We start from the raw sequence: 15,286 nt of genomic DNA, 5'->3' as shown, positions 1-15,286 counted from the left end.
TTGTCTTCTGATTGTTTTTACCTCTTTATTAGTCTTTCAAGGGACATAGTCAATGGAAGTCCCAACATTTGGGATGGACAGAACATTGTAGTTGTTAATCCTGCATTGTCATTAGAAAACATAATCCCAACTACACATACAAAATGGTGGGTCTAATTTAACTGTTACAACTCAAAAAAGAGATCTTGGAGTCAGGGCTGGCCTTACCATGAGGCGAACTGAGGCGGCTGCCTCAGGTGCCAGACTGTGGGGGGCCGCCACTAGGACCCAGAGTGTAGAAAATTGTATCTGCTGCTGGTGCATATGTATTCTCTCTGCTCTAGATGCACAGAGATGGTGGAGTGCTGTGCTGGAGGAAGGAGGGCACAAGAGGCATAACAGGCAGGGAGGAGAAAAAGTGAGAGGGAATAACAGAAAGCAGCAGGAGCTGCAGGGAGAGAGAGGAGGAGGAGCCTCTTATATACCTCTCTAGCACCCCCAGGAGCCTGGATTGATTAAAACCAGCTTCTCAGGGAGCTTCCTGTTTCCTGCTGCTTCCCTGATCCCACTTGAGGAGAAAAGGCAGTCAACTGCAGTATTAGGAGCCAGTTAGGCCCTTAAGATGCTGATATCTCCCCTCACTCAGGCCCTGCTACCAGCTTCCTTATTTGTCCCCTTCAATTGAGTATTGAGAGCCACTATAGCTGGCACAGAACAGCAGTCATGAGTGAAAGAAGAAAACCCCCCTCTGGGGCAGCATTCAGAAAAAGAAAGCAAAGGAAGCTTTTCTATCTAAGCAGGAAGGAGCTCTCCTGAGATACATAGACAAAAATGTTCACGGTGAGCCTTCCGGCCCCAGTGAGGATATGAGTGGTGAGGAGATGCCTGATCTTCCAGTTAGTCAGAGTGGAGGTGACCTCTCATCTACTGCAGCATCCATATCTCCATCTCAAATGGATGTAACCATGCACATTCCTTAAGAAAAGTGTAGATGAGAGAAGAGTGTGGTGGAGGCGCAAGAAAGAGCTGCTGCTGAGTTTAGTTCCTTAAGTCTAGATGATCCAGGATGTGGACCCACTTGAACAGTAGCCTGTGGGACTTCCCTGTACTGCATGGGCCACAGCAAGTGGAAAACTTCATGTTCCCCAAAGACAATGAAAATAGAAGTGTCCATCCAACACATTACTAATGTGAAATCCCCAATGGTGACAAAGCGGAGAGGCCATGGCTTATGTACTCAAAAACCCAGAATGCTGCATACTGTTTTTGTTGCAAACTCTTCCAGTCTAATGTTCCAGCCACATTGGGTTCTACAGGAACAAAGGACTGGAAGAATCTGGCATGCCATGAGAAGGCAGCAAATCACCAGAGAGCATTCCATAGGTGGAAAGAGCTTGAGATGAGACTAAGGTTAAAGGCCGCCATAGATGATCAGCATCAAGAGAAGATTGTATCAGAGTCCCTTTACTTGCAAAATATTCTGAAAAGGCTCATTGCCATTGTGAGAATGCTTGCTACCCAAAACCTAGCACTCCATGGCACTTCAGATCAGCTGTAAATGCCAAACTATGGAAACTTTCTTAAAATTGTGGTGCTGATGGCTGAGTTTGATGCTGTACTCCAGGAGCATCGAAGAAGAATCACCGCCCAAGAAATGTACACACACTACTACCATGGAAAAACAATTCAAAATGAGATCATATAGTTACTGGCAACAAAAGTTAAACAGAAGATTGTGGCAGATCTGAAGTCAGCAAGATATTACTCTGTTATTCTGGACTGCATACCTGACATCAGCATACGGAAGAAATGACTTTAATGATGCGTTTTGTAACAACAACAGAACCTAGTGAAAATATCCCTGCAATGGTGACTGTCAGAACGCAATTTCTAGAATTTATTGACATTGGTGATACTACAGGAGCTGGTATGACAAATATGCAACAGCTGACATGAGAGGTCAGGGCTACGATAATGGCGCCAACATGAGAGGAAAGAACAGAGGAGTGCAGACACGGATCCGAGAGTTAAACCCTTGAGAGTTAAACCCTTGAGATTTTTTTGTCCCATGCAGTTCTCATTCATTGAACTTGGTGGTCAGTGATGCAGCATCAGCTTCTAGTGAGGCTGCTGAATTTTTTAATGTAATTCAAAGCATCTATGTATTTTTCTCTGCATCAACTCATCGATGGCAAATTTTGAAGCAACATCTGGGAACATCCTCTCTGACACTGAAACCACTGAGTGCCACAAGATGGGAAAGTTGAGTGGAGGCGATAAAGCCTATCAAACACCAAATTGGGAAGAGAGATGATGCCATAGTTGCCACTATGGAGGATAATGTTATGACAGGAACTGTTCGTGGGAGAACAGTGGCAGAGGGAAATGGAATCACCAGAATCATATATAACTTCAAATTTCTGTGTGGCTTAGTGTTGTGGCATGACATACTGTTTGAAAAAAATGCTGTAAGCAAGAGACTCCAAGGTGTTGACCTTGATAAATCTGGAGCAATGGAACAACTGGACAAAGCAAAGTCATACCTACAGTCTTACTGGTCAGATGAGGGATTTCAAAACGTTCTGAAGAGTGCACAGAAGTTGGCAGAGGAACTTCACACTGAAGCTATTTTCCCACACATTCAAGAATACAAGTCACCGAAGAAGAAAAAGACATTTTGATTACGAGGCACGGGATAATCCCATAAGAGACCCCAAACAACAATTCAAAGTTGAGTTCTTTAACCAGGTGCTAGATTGTGCAATACAGTCAGTTGAAGAACATTTCATACAGCTGAAGGAACAAAGCAGTATATTTGGTATATTGTAAGATATTCCAAAACTCCTTACTATACCTGAAGAAAACCTATACCAGCAATGCAGGGCACTAGAGACAGTGTTGACACATGATGACATGCGCAATATTGATGTGAGTGATTTAGGTGATGAACTGAAAGCCCTTTTAAGATACATTTCAGCAGGATCGACTCCAAAGGCTGTTTTGGAATATATGTGCACAAGTAAGATGACCACCCTCTTTCCAAATGCTTTTGTTGCTCTGTGCATACTTCTAACACTTCCTGTAACAGTGCCAGTGGCTGCAAAGGGCACCTGAAAATTTGGGACACCACTGGGTCTTAGTGTCCACCCTTCCAGGTCTTCCTATGCCTGTTCTGACCCTTCCTGCAGGCTCCCAGAGCTGGCTGCTTCAGCCTGGTGACTCTTACTCCAGATCTAGTAACTTAAAAGTGAAAAAGCACAGTATCTCCAAGCTGAAGTTAATAAAAACACATCTACGCTCCACAATGACACAAGAGACGCTGGTCGGCCTTGCAACCATCTCAATAGAACATGAGCTGACCCAGACTGTGGACCTTCAGGAAGCAGTTCAAATCTTTGAACCAAGAAAGCACGGAAAGTACCACTTTGATTATTCAAACAGATAAAAATGCCAGTGTTTACTATGCAGACAAGAAAAGTTACATTTGCTGTTCAGGCATTTGAAAGTTAAGTGTTAAAAATTTTGAACAAGGCATTTTAAGTTGTTAGTTCCCCTTTACTGGGGTAGGTAGCAGAGCAGTACCATGAGAGGTGTAGAACAGGAAGAAGGCAGAATTGAGACCTTTCAAAGTTTTGGCCCAAGCGAGGGGACATGGGGGGCGTCATATGAGCTCCCCGCCTCAGGTACCAAAATGTTGTGGGCCAGCCCTGTTTGGAGTCAATGTGGGTAGTTCTCTGCAAACAGATGCTCAATGTGCAGCAGCAGTCAAAAAAGTTAACAGAATGTTAGGAACCATTAGAAAATGGATAAATAATGAAATAAAATATCATAGTGCCCCTATATAAATCCATGGTACACTTGCAGCTTAAATACTGTGTGCAGTTCTGGTTGCCCCATCTCAAAAAAGATATACTGGGGGTATGGAACAGCTTCTATATGAGGAGAGCTTAAAAAGACTGTAACTGTTCATCTTAGAAAAGAGGAGACTAAGGGGAGATATGCTAGAGGTCTATAAAATCATGACTGGTGTGGAGAGAGTGAATAGCGAAGTATTATTTACCTCTTCACATAACACAAGAACCAGGGGTCACTCAATGAAATTAATAGGCAGCAGGTTTAAAACAAACAAAAGGAACTACTTCTTCATACAACATACAGTCAACCTGTGAAACTAATTGTGAGGGGAAGTCATGAAGGACAAAACTATCACTGGAGTAAAAAAAAGAATCAGATAAATTCATAGAGGATATATCCATCAACGGCTATTAACCAGGATGGTCATGGATGCAACCCCATGAGCTCAGAGTCCCTAAACCTCCTATTGCCAGAAGCTGGGACTGGACAACAGGGGATGGATCTCTCAATAATTGCCCTGTTCTGTTCATTCCCTCTGAAGCATCCGGCACTGGCCACAGTTATAAGACAGGACACAGAGCTAGATGGACCGTTTGCCTTACTGGGTCAGACCATTCATATGTTCAACTTTTCTTCTGGTACTCAGTAGCTATTGGTAGTTCAATTTTAAATGCCACTCTTGACACAAAATCTGGGTGAGGGGTTACATTTAAGCACTTTCAAAAGTAAAATGTCTTTTACTCTTGAAAACTATAGTTTTGGGTTCAATTTTTAGGTACAGAGCTCTATCTGCCTCACAAGCTAGCACAGTCTTTGACCGTAGACAGTTCCCGATGCTTCAGAACAATTTTTAAAAAGAGACATCATGCACAATTATCTAATAACTTTCTCCTGTGGGAAGATTTTTCTTAATCCCTATCTGTCAGTGGTTGAGTTATGAGTTATGTCTGGAAGAATGAGGGTTTATAGCCCTTCTAATAGAAATTTGTTTTTTTTTAATGTCATGTAATGTAACTGAATTTTCCCTTTAGCCATACAAATGTCTCTACCCTTTTTGAATCCTACTAAGCTCTTGGGCTCAGTGATATAAAGTGGCAATAAGTTCCACAGTTTAGTAGGGATATACAACTGACCACCTAACCAGGATGGTGTCAGTGACTGTAAAATGCTCAGGGAGATTAGAGAGGCTATAAAAATAAAAAACTCAATAATAATGGAGGATTACAACTATCCCCATATTGACTGGGTACATATCACCTCAGGACGGGATGCAGAGATAAAGTTTCTTGACACCTTAAATAACTGCTTCTTGGAGCAGCTAGTCCTGGAACTCACAAGAGGAGAGGCAATTCTTGATTTAGTCCTAAGTAGAGCACAGGATCTGGTCAAAGAGGTGAATATAGCTGGACTCCTTGGTAATAGTGACCATAATATAATTAAATTTAAGATCCTTGTGGCATGGAAAACACCACAACAGCCCAACACAGTAGCATTTAATTTCAGAAAGGGGGACTACACAAACATGAGGAAGTTAATTAAAGAGAAATTAAAAGGTATAGATAGTGCCAAAAGTGAAATCCCTGCAAGTTGCGTGGAAACTTTTTAAAGACACCATAATAGAGGCTCAACCTAAATGTATATGCCGAATTAAAAAACATAGTAAGAAAACCAAAAGAGTGCCACCATGGCTAAACAACAAAGTAAAAGAAGCAGTGAGAGACAAAAAGGCATCCTTTAAAAGTGGAAGTTAAATCCTGTTGAGGAAAATGGAAAGGAGCATAAACTCTGGCAAATGAAGTGCAAAAATATAATTAGGAAGGCCAAAAGAAGAATTTGAAGAATAGCTAGCCAAAGACTCAAAAATTAATAGCAAAAAAATGTTAAGTACATAAGAAGAAGGAAGCCCACTAAACAACCAGTGGGGCCACTGGACGATCAAGATGCTAAAGGAGCACTCAAGGATGAAAAAAAACATTGTGGAGAAACTAAATGAATTCTTTGCATTGATCTTCATGGCTGAGGATGTGAGGAAAATTCCCAAACCTGAGCCATTCTTTTTAGGTGACAAATCTGAGGAACAGTCCCAGATTGAGGTGTCATTAGAGGAGGTTTTGGAACAAATTGATAAAATAAAATATAATAAGTCACCAGGACCAGATGGTATTCACCCAAGAGTCCTGAAAGAACTCATATGTGAAATTGCAGAACTACCAACTGTACCAAATGACTGGAAGATAGCTAATGTGATGCCAATTTTTAAAAAGGCCTCCAGAGGTGACCCTGGCAATTACAGGCCAGTAAGCCTGACTTCAGTACCAGGCAAACTGGTTGAATCATAGAATATCAGCGTTGGAAGGGATCTCAGGAGGTCATCTAGTCCAACCTCCTGCTCAAAGCAGGACTAATCCCCATTTTTTGCCCCAGATCCCTAAATGGCCCCCTCAAGGCTTGAACTCACAACCCTGGGTTTAGCAGGCCAATGCTCAAACCACTGAGCTATCCCTCCCCCCAAAACTATAATAAAGAATAAAATTGAAACTATAGTAAAGAACAAAATTGTCAGACACTTAGATTAACATAGTTTGTTGGGGAAGAGTCAACATAGTTTTTGTAAAAGGAAATCATGCCTCACCAATCTACTAGAACTCTTTGAGGGTGTCAACAAGCATGTGGACCATGGGGATCCAGTGGATATAGTGTTCTTAGATTTTCAGAAAGCCTTTGACAAGGTCCCTCACCAAAGGCTCATAAGCAAAGTAAGTTGTCATGGGATAAGAGGGAAGGTCCCCTTCTGGATTGGTAACTGGTTAAACGATAGGAAATAAAGGGTAGAAACAAATGGTCAATTTTCAGAACGGAGAGAGATAAATAGTGGTGTCCCCCAGGAGTGTGTACCGGGACCAGTCATATTCATATTCATATTCACCATATTCATAAATGATCTGCAAATTTTGCCACTTCAATTCTTACCCCTTTTTCCAGATGATACAAAACTACTCAAGCTAGTTAAGTCCCAAGCTATCTCAGAGGAGCTACAAAAGGCTCTCACAAAACTGGGTGACTGGGCAACAAAATGGCGATGAAATTCAATGTAGATAAATGCAAAGTAATGCACTTTGGAAACCATAATCCCAACTATACATATAAAATGACAGGGTCTAAATTAGCTGTCACTACTCAAGAAAGAGTTCTTGGAGTCATTGTGGATAGTTCTCTGAAAACATCCACTCAATGTGCAATGGCAGTCAAAAAAGCGAACAGAATGTTGGGAATCATTAAGAAAGGGATAGATAATAAGACATCAAATATCATATTGTCTCTATATAAATCCATGGTACACCCACATCTGGAATACTGTGTGGAGATGTGGTCACCCCATCTCAAAAAAGATATATTGGAATTGGAAAAGGTTCAGAAAAGGGCAACAAAAATGATTAGGGGCATGGAACAGCTTCCATATGAGAGATTAATTAGACTGGTACTTTTCACCTTAGAAAAGAGATGATTAAGAGGGGATATGATAGAGGCCTATAAAATCATGACTAGTATGGAGAAAGTAAATAAGGAAGTGTTATTTATTCCTTCTCATAACACAAGAACAAGGGGTCATGAAATGAAATTAATAGGCAGCAGGTTTAAAATAAACGAAAATGAAGTATTTTTTCATACAACACACAGTCAACCTGTGAAACTCCTTGCCAGAGGATGTTGTAAAGATCAAGACTATAACAGGGTTCTAAAAGGAACTAGATAAGTTTATGGAGAATAGGTCCATCCATTGCTATAGCCAGGATGGTGTCCCTAGCCTCTGTTTCCAAGAAGCTGGGAATAGGCAACAGGGGATGGATCACTTGATGATTACCTGTTCTGTTTATTCCCTCTGAGGCACCTGGCATTGGCCACTGTTGGAAGACAGGATACTGGGCTAGATGGACCTTTGGTCTGACCCAGTATGGCCATTCTTATGTTCTTATGTCTTTTCCATCTGAGTCTTATGAACAGGAAGAGAAGAAGATCTCTTAATATGTGTGGAGGTTTTTAATCAATGCTGATTTTTAAATGGCTGAGCTTGTGAACTACATTTGTAAACATTAAGTTCACCAAGAATGATAGGATTTACCATTAAGGAAAGTTCTAGAGAAATTAACCAGGATAAAACCAATAGGATTCTATAAAAATCTAAAATCTTATAGTATTTATTAAAGAATAATATAATTTCTTTGTAACCATCCTACAGAATTCTGTAATTCAGAATACAATTCTCTATTGAATTTAATAGGATGGTTCAGTAAACCTATAGGATGTCTCCGAAGATAAATAACTTCCTTTTCATTCTGATTGAGAACAGAAACAAATGTTGAAATGTCAGTTTTACCTGAGGAATGGAAATCCTGAGTTTCAACCATTTCTGCTGGCCAAGAATTTTCTTCACTCTCTGTTGGATCCCAGCCTACAGGAACAATATTCCATCTTCAGCCAACTGTGAGTTCAGGGCACAAACCAGCAGAATACAATGCTTCTTTCACTCTATGGCAACTCTGGGCAGCAGAAACTAGTGCATTTTCTCATCACTCCATGATACAGTTTATAGTCTGATATTTGCTTTCAAAGAGTGCCATTGACACAGATAAAGAAATCACTGATGCTAAAAGCTTAGCTGATTCAGAAATGATTGGATATTTGTATAGATAATAAAATTATCCAGAGTTACACCAGCATACTTAAAATATAACCTAGCCAACCTCAAACTATTAGGTGCTAACAAGAAACTTTCCCTGGAGCTTGGTCTTCTCATAACTGCTTATTGCCTATTACCACCTGTCTCTGAAACAGCTGATCCTGGACTTTCAGTAAATAGAATACTGGACTGGATGGACCACTGGCTTGGGTCAAAGGCCTAGGTAGGCAAAGTTATCATTGTATGATAAAGTACTTGGATTGATCAACAACTGCTCTAAAAAATACCCGTATGTCTGGTATTGAGCATCACAAGAAATAGGAGCTAGACCAGGGATTCTCAAACTGGGGTTCAGAACCCCTCAGGGGGTCACGAGGTTATTACATGGGGGGGTCACAAGCTGTCAACCTCCACCCCAAGCCCACTTTGCTTCCAGCATTTATATTGGTGTTAAATATATAAAAAAGTGTTTTTAATTTATAAGGAGGGTGTGTCGCACTCAGAGACTTGCTATGTGAAAGGGGTCACCAGTAAAAAAGTTTGAGAGCCACTGAGCTGGACTTTATAACAGGGCATTGAACAAAATCAGGATTTTGTTTTTTGTAATACCTCATTATAATCAGAGATCCTTCAAAGAGAGTTTGACGGTAACATCTTGCATTCAAAGAACTCTAAGTACTTTACAACTATTAAGTCCTACAACTTAATTATTGCTTGTAAACTGCCTGTATTCTTGGATTAAAAAGTGATACAGAAGCAAAGAGAAACAAATGAAAGGAGAAAGTTCAAAAAGAACATAACCAGAAAGAGAGTACCACTCATTGAATAATACCCATCAAACAATTTATTCAACCAAATGCACAATATTTATAAATTAATTATTCAGTGATTTCTATTCTATTTATTTGCCCATTTCGAGTAAGGAGCTATAGAACAGAGATACAAAGTTCCCCCTAAAGATATCTAGCTGTATCTGGGATGGACTGTTTTCATTAAATAATTTATATGGAAAGATCCCTAATGCTTGGTGGCACCGAAACCCTGCAGATGAGTGAATAATAAATAAAAGCATTTGTTCTTTTGTTAGTTGCTGGTAGCCTTATTTTATTATTTTTATGGTGGGTGGCTAAAAAATGAGAGTGGGACAGGAGGACATCACTATGATGGGTAAATCTCTAAAGGTTCACAGCTTTGGGTAAGCATCAATTAGTTTGTATCCTCTCCCAATTAAAATCTCAACCTCTGGTGTCTACTAAATTTGGCTGAAAATTTAATGAGACTAGGCTGTCTCTCAAGATTTCTGTATAGTATTTCCTGCTTCCAGTCAGTCTGGAAATGTATAGAGGAGAGGATTGCAAAAACAATGGAAAGAGGGGGAATGGAAGAAAAATGAATAAATCAGTTTGTTAAAATAGGAGGGAACTGAAAGAAACTAACCAGTTCCAAAGGCCCCCAGAATACAGTCATTTCTGAAATTCTAGTCTCTCCTCTGGCTTTAGGTGTTGCTGCTGCACTTTACTTTCTTTCTTATTGTCTCTTTTCCTTTGCCCTCCAAGCAAACAGTAATGCATGTTTTATCTGAACTTTATTTGTAAATAAAGGCCTATATTTTCATTCAGATGCCTACAGCCAGGCACCTAAATTTATATTAGGTATCTAAAAAGGCCTGCATTTTAAATGAGCCAAGCACTGAAGTCAACAGCAGATGTGGGTGATCAGCCCCTCTGAAAATCAGGCCACTTATTTAGGTGCCTAATATTAGGCTTCTATATTTGAAAACTGTGGCAACGGGGCCTGAGTCTAACCTTCATTATACAGTGCAATTTCTGAAGAACTGAAACTGATCTGCTGATGCACTGGAGCTTCCACATTCAGTAGTTGGAGCTTTCATGATATGATACAGTTTGAGCCAGAGGTCAGCAGAACATGCAGCTGGGGATAGCTGTGGGCTAGTGGGTTACTCCTTTGCCTCAGCAAGACAGAGTTTGCTGGCGATTTGATTGTGTGTCAGCTCCCTGTCACATCAATCTGTCTCCTTCACCAGCAACCTCCTCAAGGCTCTCCTGGCCCAGACCTCCCCTAGCAGGTAACAATCAGTGAACTGTAGCCTCTGAGCTTGTCAGAGATGTGTCTCTGCAATGCCCAGCCCCAACCACTGTACATTCACAGAAGATATTAAGTTTGCTGTTCTGTTAAAGAGTCAGAGCATCACAGTATATTAATGTCAGTGAGGTAAATACACCCTTCCCTTGAAACACAGCAATGAACTGATTTATAGTAAAAGTAAAACAAGTTTATTAACAAAGAGCATGGATTAAGTGATACCAAGTAAAAGAGAAAAAAGTAGAGATGACTACAAGTAAATAAAAGTGAAAGCACACATTTAAGTCTACCACTTAATTTATCATGATATAGTCTTATGTTCAAGATGGCTTCTCCCATGCCCAGTCTCCTTTCCAGCTTTTTACTAGACTGCCTGCCCAGAACCCATCATAAAAATAAAAATGTTTGCTTTCTTTGTCTTCTGGGTGAAGGATCAAGATGGAGTCTCTCTCTGATCCTTATATCCCCAAAAGGATGGCTTTCCCTTACAAGTGAGGCAGGCCTCCTGGGGACTCAGTCTCTCTGGGGTGCAGGAGCCATGTTAATTCTCTGTCTCTTAAGTTCAGGAACAGGATATTCCCAGCTGGTTTAGCTTGATGGCTTTGTTTGCTGCTACTATGCAATTTGAGATAAATCCACATTCCTTTGTCTAGGACAGAGCTGTTTACCAACTTTACCTAGGCTAGGCTGGTTTATTTTAAGCATATTCTAGTAACATCATACAGAGGTAATTCAAGAATTCACTTATAACATTAACATGTGAATTTTACAATTATATTAATAACCAAGTTTCATATGACACCTCACGAGGCATATTTTCTACCAATATCTTTGCAGTAGTGCATAGCGTGTGAATACAGGGGTTTCTAATGGCACAGTAAGAATATAACACATTTCACAGATATTCTCTTGGTTTCTGACTAATCTCTGCTACAAAACTCCTTGGAATTTTGTCGTGATCTCATATGTTCACTGTTTGCTGTGAAAATTTGCAAAAAATCAATAAATACTAGATTCACAAAGAAACTGAGGTAGGGCATGACCTCACTCATCACTTTTAACCCAGTAGATAGGGCACTCATTTGGGATGTGGAAGACCCCCTGGTCAGGTCCCCTCCTCCACTTGCAGGGGAGAAGGGATTTGAAGAGGGATCTGCTACTTTTCAAGTGTTCACCCTAGTGACTGGGATATTCTGTCATGGGGCTCTCTCAATCTCTTTTGCTGAAGCTGTTTCACTCTGACTTCAATAATGAAAGAATCACTGGACCAGAAAGTGAGAGCAAGAGCAAGCATGTGAATGACTCTGTAGCCTAGTGGAGATCCAGGGTCCAGTCCCCCTACTCCATTTTGACCATTGACCATTTTAATTATTTGTTCACCATGGAACAGCTTCAACAGGAGAGACTGAAAACACCCCAAATGATAATATGCTATAACCCTTGGCTAGAGCATGCCCCTGCGAGGTAGTAGATCTCATTTCAAATCCCTTCTGCTCCTCAAGCGCAGGGGAAACCTGAACTGGGGGGTCTCCCACATCCCAGGTGAGTACCCGATGCACTGGACTAAAAGTTAGGAGGGAGGTTGTTGTCCGCCTAACCCACCCCAATCCCCTCAATATTTTATATGAGCTCACCCAGTGTAGATGAGGCCTCAAATGCTTAGACAGACAGTCAGCCATAGCAATCGTTCACCATTTAGTCTGTTCCTGCACAACCGCAAAGGCTTGATGGCCTGAGAGTCGAACATGACTTGATGAACACATGTAATAGGGGTCTGCCTCTGGGCCGCCCTCACCCCTTGGTTGGTGGAATTTTATCCTGGATGTTACAAGCTACCTGGAGAATGGCATTCGCTGGAACATCTTGTGGCATCCTTGCAACATGTCCGAAAAGCATAAGGTGCCACCCCCAAGTCTGACCTGTACCTCATTGTGGTGGAGGGGGTGTAACATCTGAAGTAGGGGATTGCTCATTGGAGCTATGCAATCAACAATGAAGGCTTGTCCGATATATAGCCTTGGGCATTATGTGAGGTGGACAGATCCAACGTGAACCCTGAAAATGATGGCTAACACAGACGGTGAAGATGCAGGCAGCAGCTGCACCCTGCTACCCAAGGCAAAAGAAGTTGCTGAGAAAGATTCAATGGCTCGGGTTGCACAGCGTGAAGCACAGTACTGGTAGACCAGGAAAAGGGTTGCGTTACTGCACCTCAGTCTCATCACAGTGGGGCGAGGTATTTCCCGGGATAATCGTTTGTTTGTGAGTTGGTGAGAATATATGTCTAGAGAGGCTGAGGAGGGAACTAGGTAACAGCCAGAGTAAGATGAAGACTAGTGGCAGTACTGTATGTAAGGAGGTGGCAAACTGAGGACAGTTGACCCCACAGAAGTGGGCTTAGGAGGTAGCAAGAGTACCTGGATGTTGCTTTAGGAAAGAGGGAAAGCTGAGTTCCTGAGAACAATAATGTGTCTGTTCATTTCCTCTCTGTAATTCACTGAGTCCTGGTCTATACTATGGGGTTAGGTCGAATTTAGCCGTGTTAGGTCGATTTTAAAATGGATGCATCCACACAACCAACCCCATTCCGTTGACTTAAAGGGCTCTTAAAATCAACTTCTGTACCCCTCCCCGGCAAGGGAGTAGCGCTAAAATCGACCTTGCTGGGTTGAATTTGGGGTAGTGCAGATGCAAATCGACGGTATTGGCCTCCGGGAGCTATCCCAGAGTGCTCCAATATGACCGCTCTGGATAGCACTTTGAACTCCCATGCACTAGCCAGGTACACAGGAAAAGCCCCGGGAACTTTTGAATTTCATTTCCTGTTTGGTCAGCGTGGCGAGCTCAGCAGCACAGGTGACCATGCAGTCCCCCCAGAATCGCAAACAAGCTCCAGCATGGACCGAAAGGGAGACACTGGATCTGATTGCTGGATGGGGAGAAGCATCTGTGCAGGCAGAACTGTGAGCAAAAAGAAGAAACGCCAATATATTTGCCAAAATCTCACAGGGCATGATGGAGAGAGGCTACAATAGGGACACACAGCAGTGCCGCGTGAAAGTTAAGGAGCTCAGGCAAGCCTACCAAAAGACAAAGGAGGCAAATGAGTGCTCCGGGTCAGATGCCCTATGATCAGCTGCATGATCAGCTGCATGGCATTCTAGGAGGGGACCCTACCACTACCGCACCATTCTCCATGGATACCTGCAAGGGGGAGTCTCACGAAACAGGGAGGAGGATTTTGTGGAGGAGGAGGAGGAGAATGTGCAGCAGGCAAGCTGTGAAACCATTCTCTCTGGCAGCCAGGACCTTTTCATCACCCTGGACCTACTACCCTCCAAAGGTGGGATCCCCGACCCTAAAGCCAGAGAAGTCAGCTCTGGTGAGTGCACATTTGTAACTACAGTACAGGGTTTAAAGGCAATAGTGTTTAATGCTTGATTTGCCCTGAAGAATTGGATTGCATTCGCGGCCAGTACAGCTACTGGAAATGTCTGTTCACATGTCTGGGGATGGAGCAGAAATCCTCCAGGGACATCTCTATGAAGCTCTCCTGGACATACTCTGAAAGCCTTTGCAGAAGGTTTCTGGGGAGGGATGCCTTATTTCCCTTATTTCCATGGTAGGACACTTTACCACAGAAAGCCAGTAGCAAGTATTCTAGAATCATTGCAGCACAAAGCATGGCAGCAAATGGTCCTGGGTTTTGGTTGCATTCAAGCAACATTCGGTCTATATCTTTCTGTGTTAGCCTCAGGAGAGGGATATCATTCATAGTCACCTGGTTGAAATCAGGAAATTTTTGTAAGGGAACAGGAAAAGAACCCTGTTCAAGCTGGGCTGTTTGCGCTTGGCTAAAAGGGATCATCCCAGAGGATAGCCACGCAGTGGGGTGGGGGGAGGTGTGTGCCGCACATCCACCCGAAAACCACAGCCCCTCCTTTTAAATGTGAAACCCAACCCATTGCTTGCTCTGGGAAAGGATGGCACTGCAGTTTGAAACCATTCCCACATGTTATGCGTAAGAAGCCAACCCTGCGTACCCTGTGCCTTACCATGGCTGCCTGGAAACTGAATTCTGTTGCCCAGCCTGTGTGATGTGTCACCATACCGGCAGGCGCTCAATATAAAAGGCAAAATGCGACCTTGTACCTAAAGCACATGTGCTGTCTGCTGTGAATTGCTTGATTCACTGTGAAAGAGTCTCCCTTTTGTTCTCAGAAATGTATCATCTTAAATTTTACTCTCCCTTTTTATCTCCCCACCATGTTTCTACGCTCCCCCTATCATCTCCATTCCTGAGGTTATCGCAGATTAGAAGGCGAAAAAAATGCACTCGCAATGACATGTTTTCCGAGCTCATGCAGTCCTCCTGCACTGATAGGGCACAGCTAAATGCATGGAGGCATTCAGTGTTAGAGGCCAGGAAAGCATTAAGTGAGTGAGAAAAGCAGAGGCAGGAGCATGAAGCGTGGAGGCAGGAGCGTGAAGAGCAGAGGCAGGAGGCGATGCTGAGGCTAATGGGGGAGCAAACAGACATGATGAAGCATCTAGTGGAGCTGCAGGAAAGCCAACAGGAGCACAGCCCCCTGCTGCATCCATTGTGTAACCACCTGACCTCCTCCCCAGGTTCCATATCCTCTTCACCCAGACACAAGAACGTGCGGAGGG

The sequence above is a fragment of the Eretmochelys imbricata genome, chromosome 3, assembly GCF_965152235.1.
Source record: "Eretmochelys imbricata isolate rEreImb1 chromosome 3, rEreImb1.hap1, whole genome shotgun sequence".
Lineage (NCBI taxonomy): Eukaryota > Metazoa > Chordata > Testudines > Cheloniidae > Eretmochelys > Eretmochelys imbricata.
The sequence above is the reverse complement of the archived record's forward strand: the minus strand, read 5'-3'. Positions refer to the sequence as shown.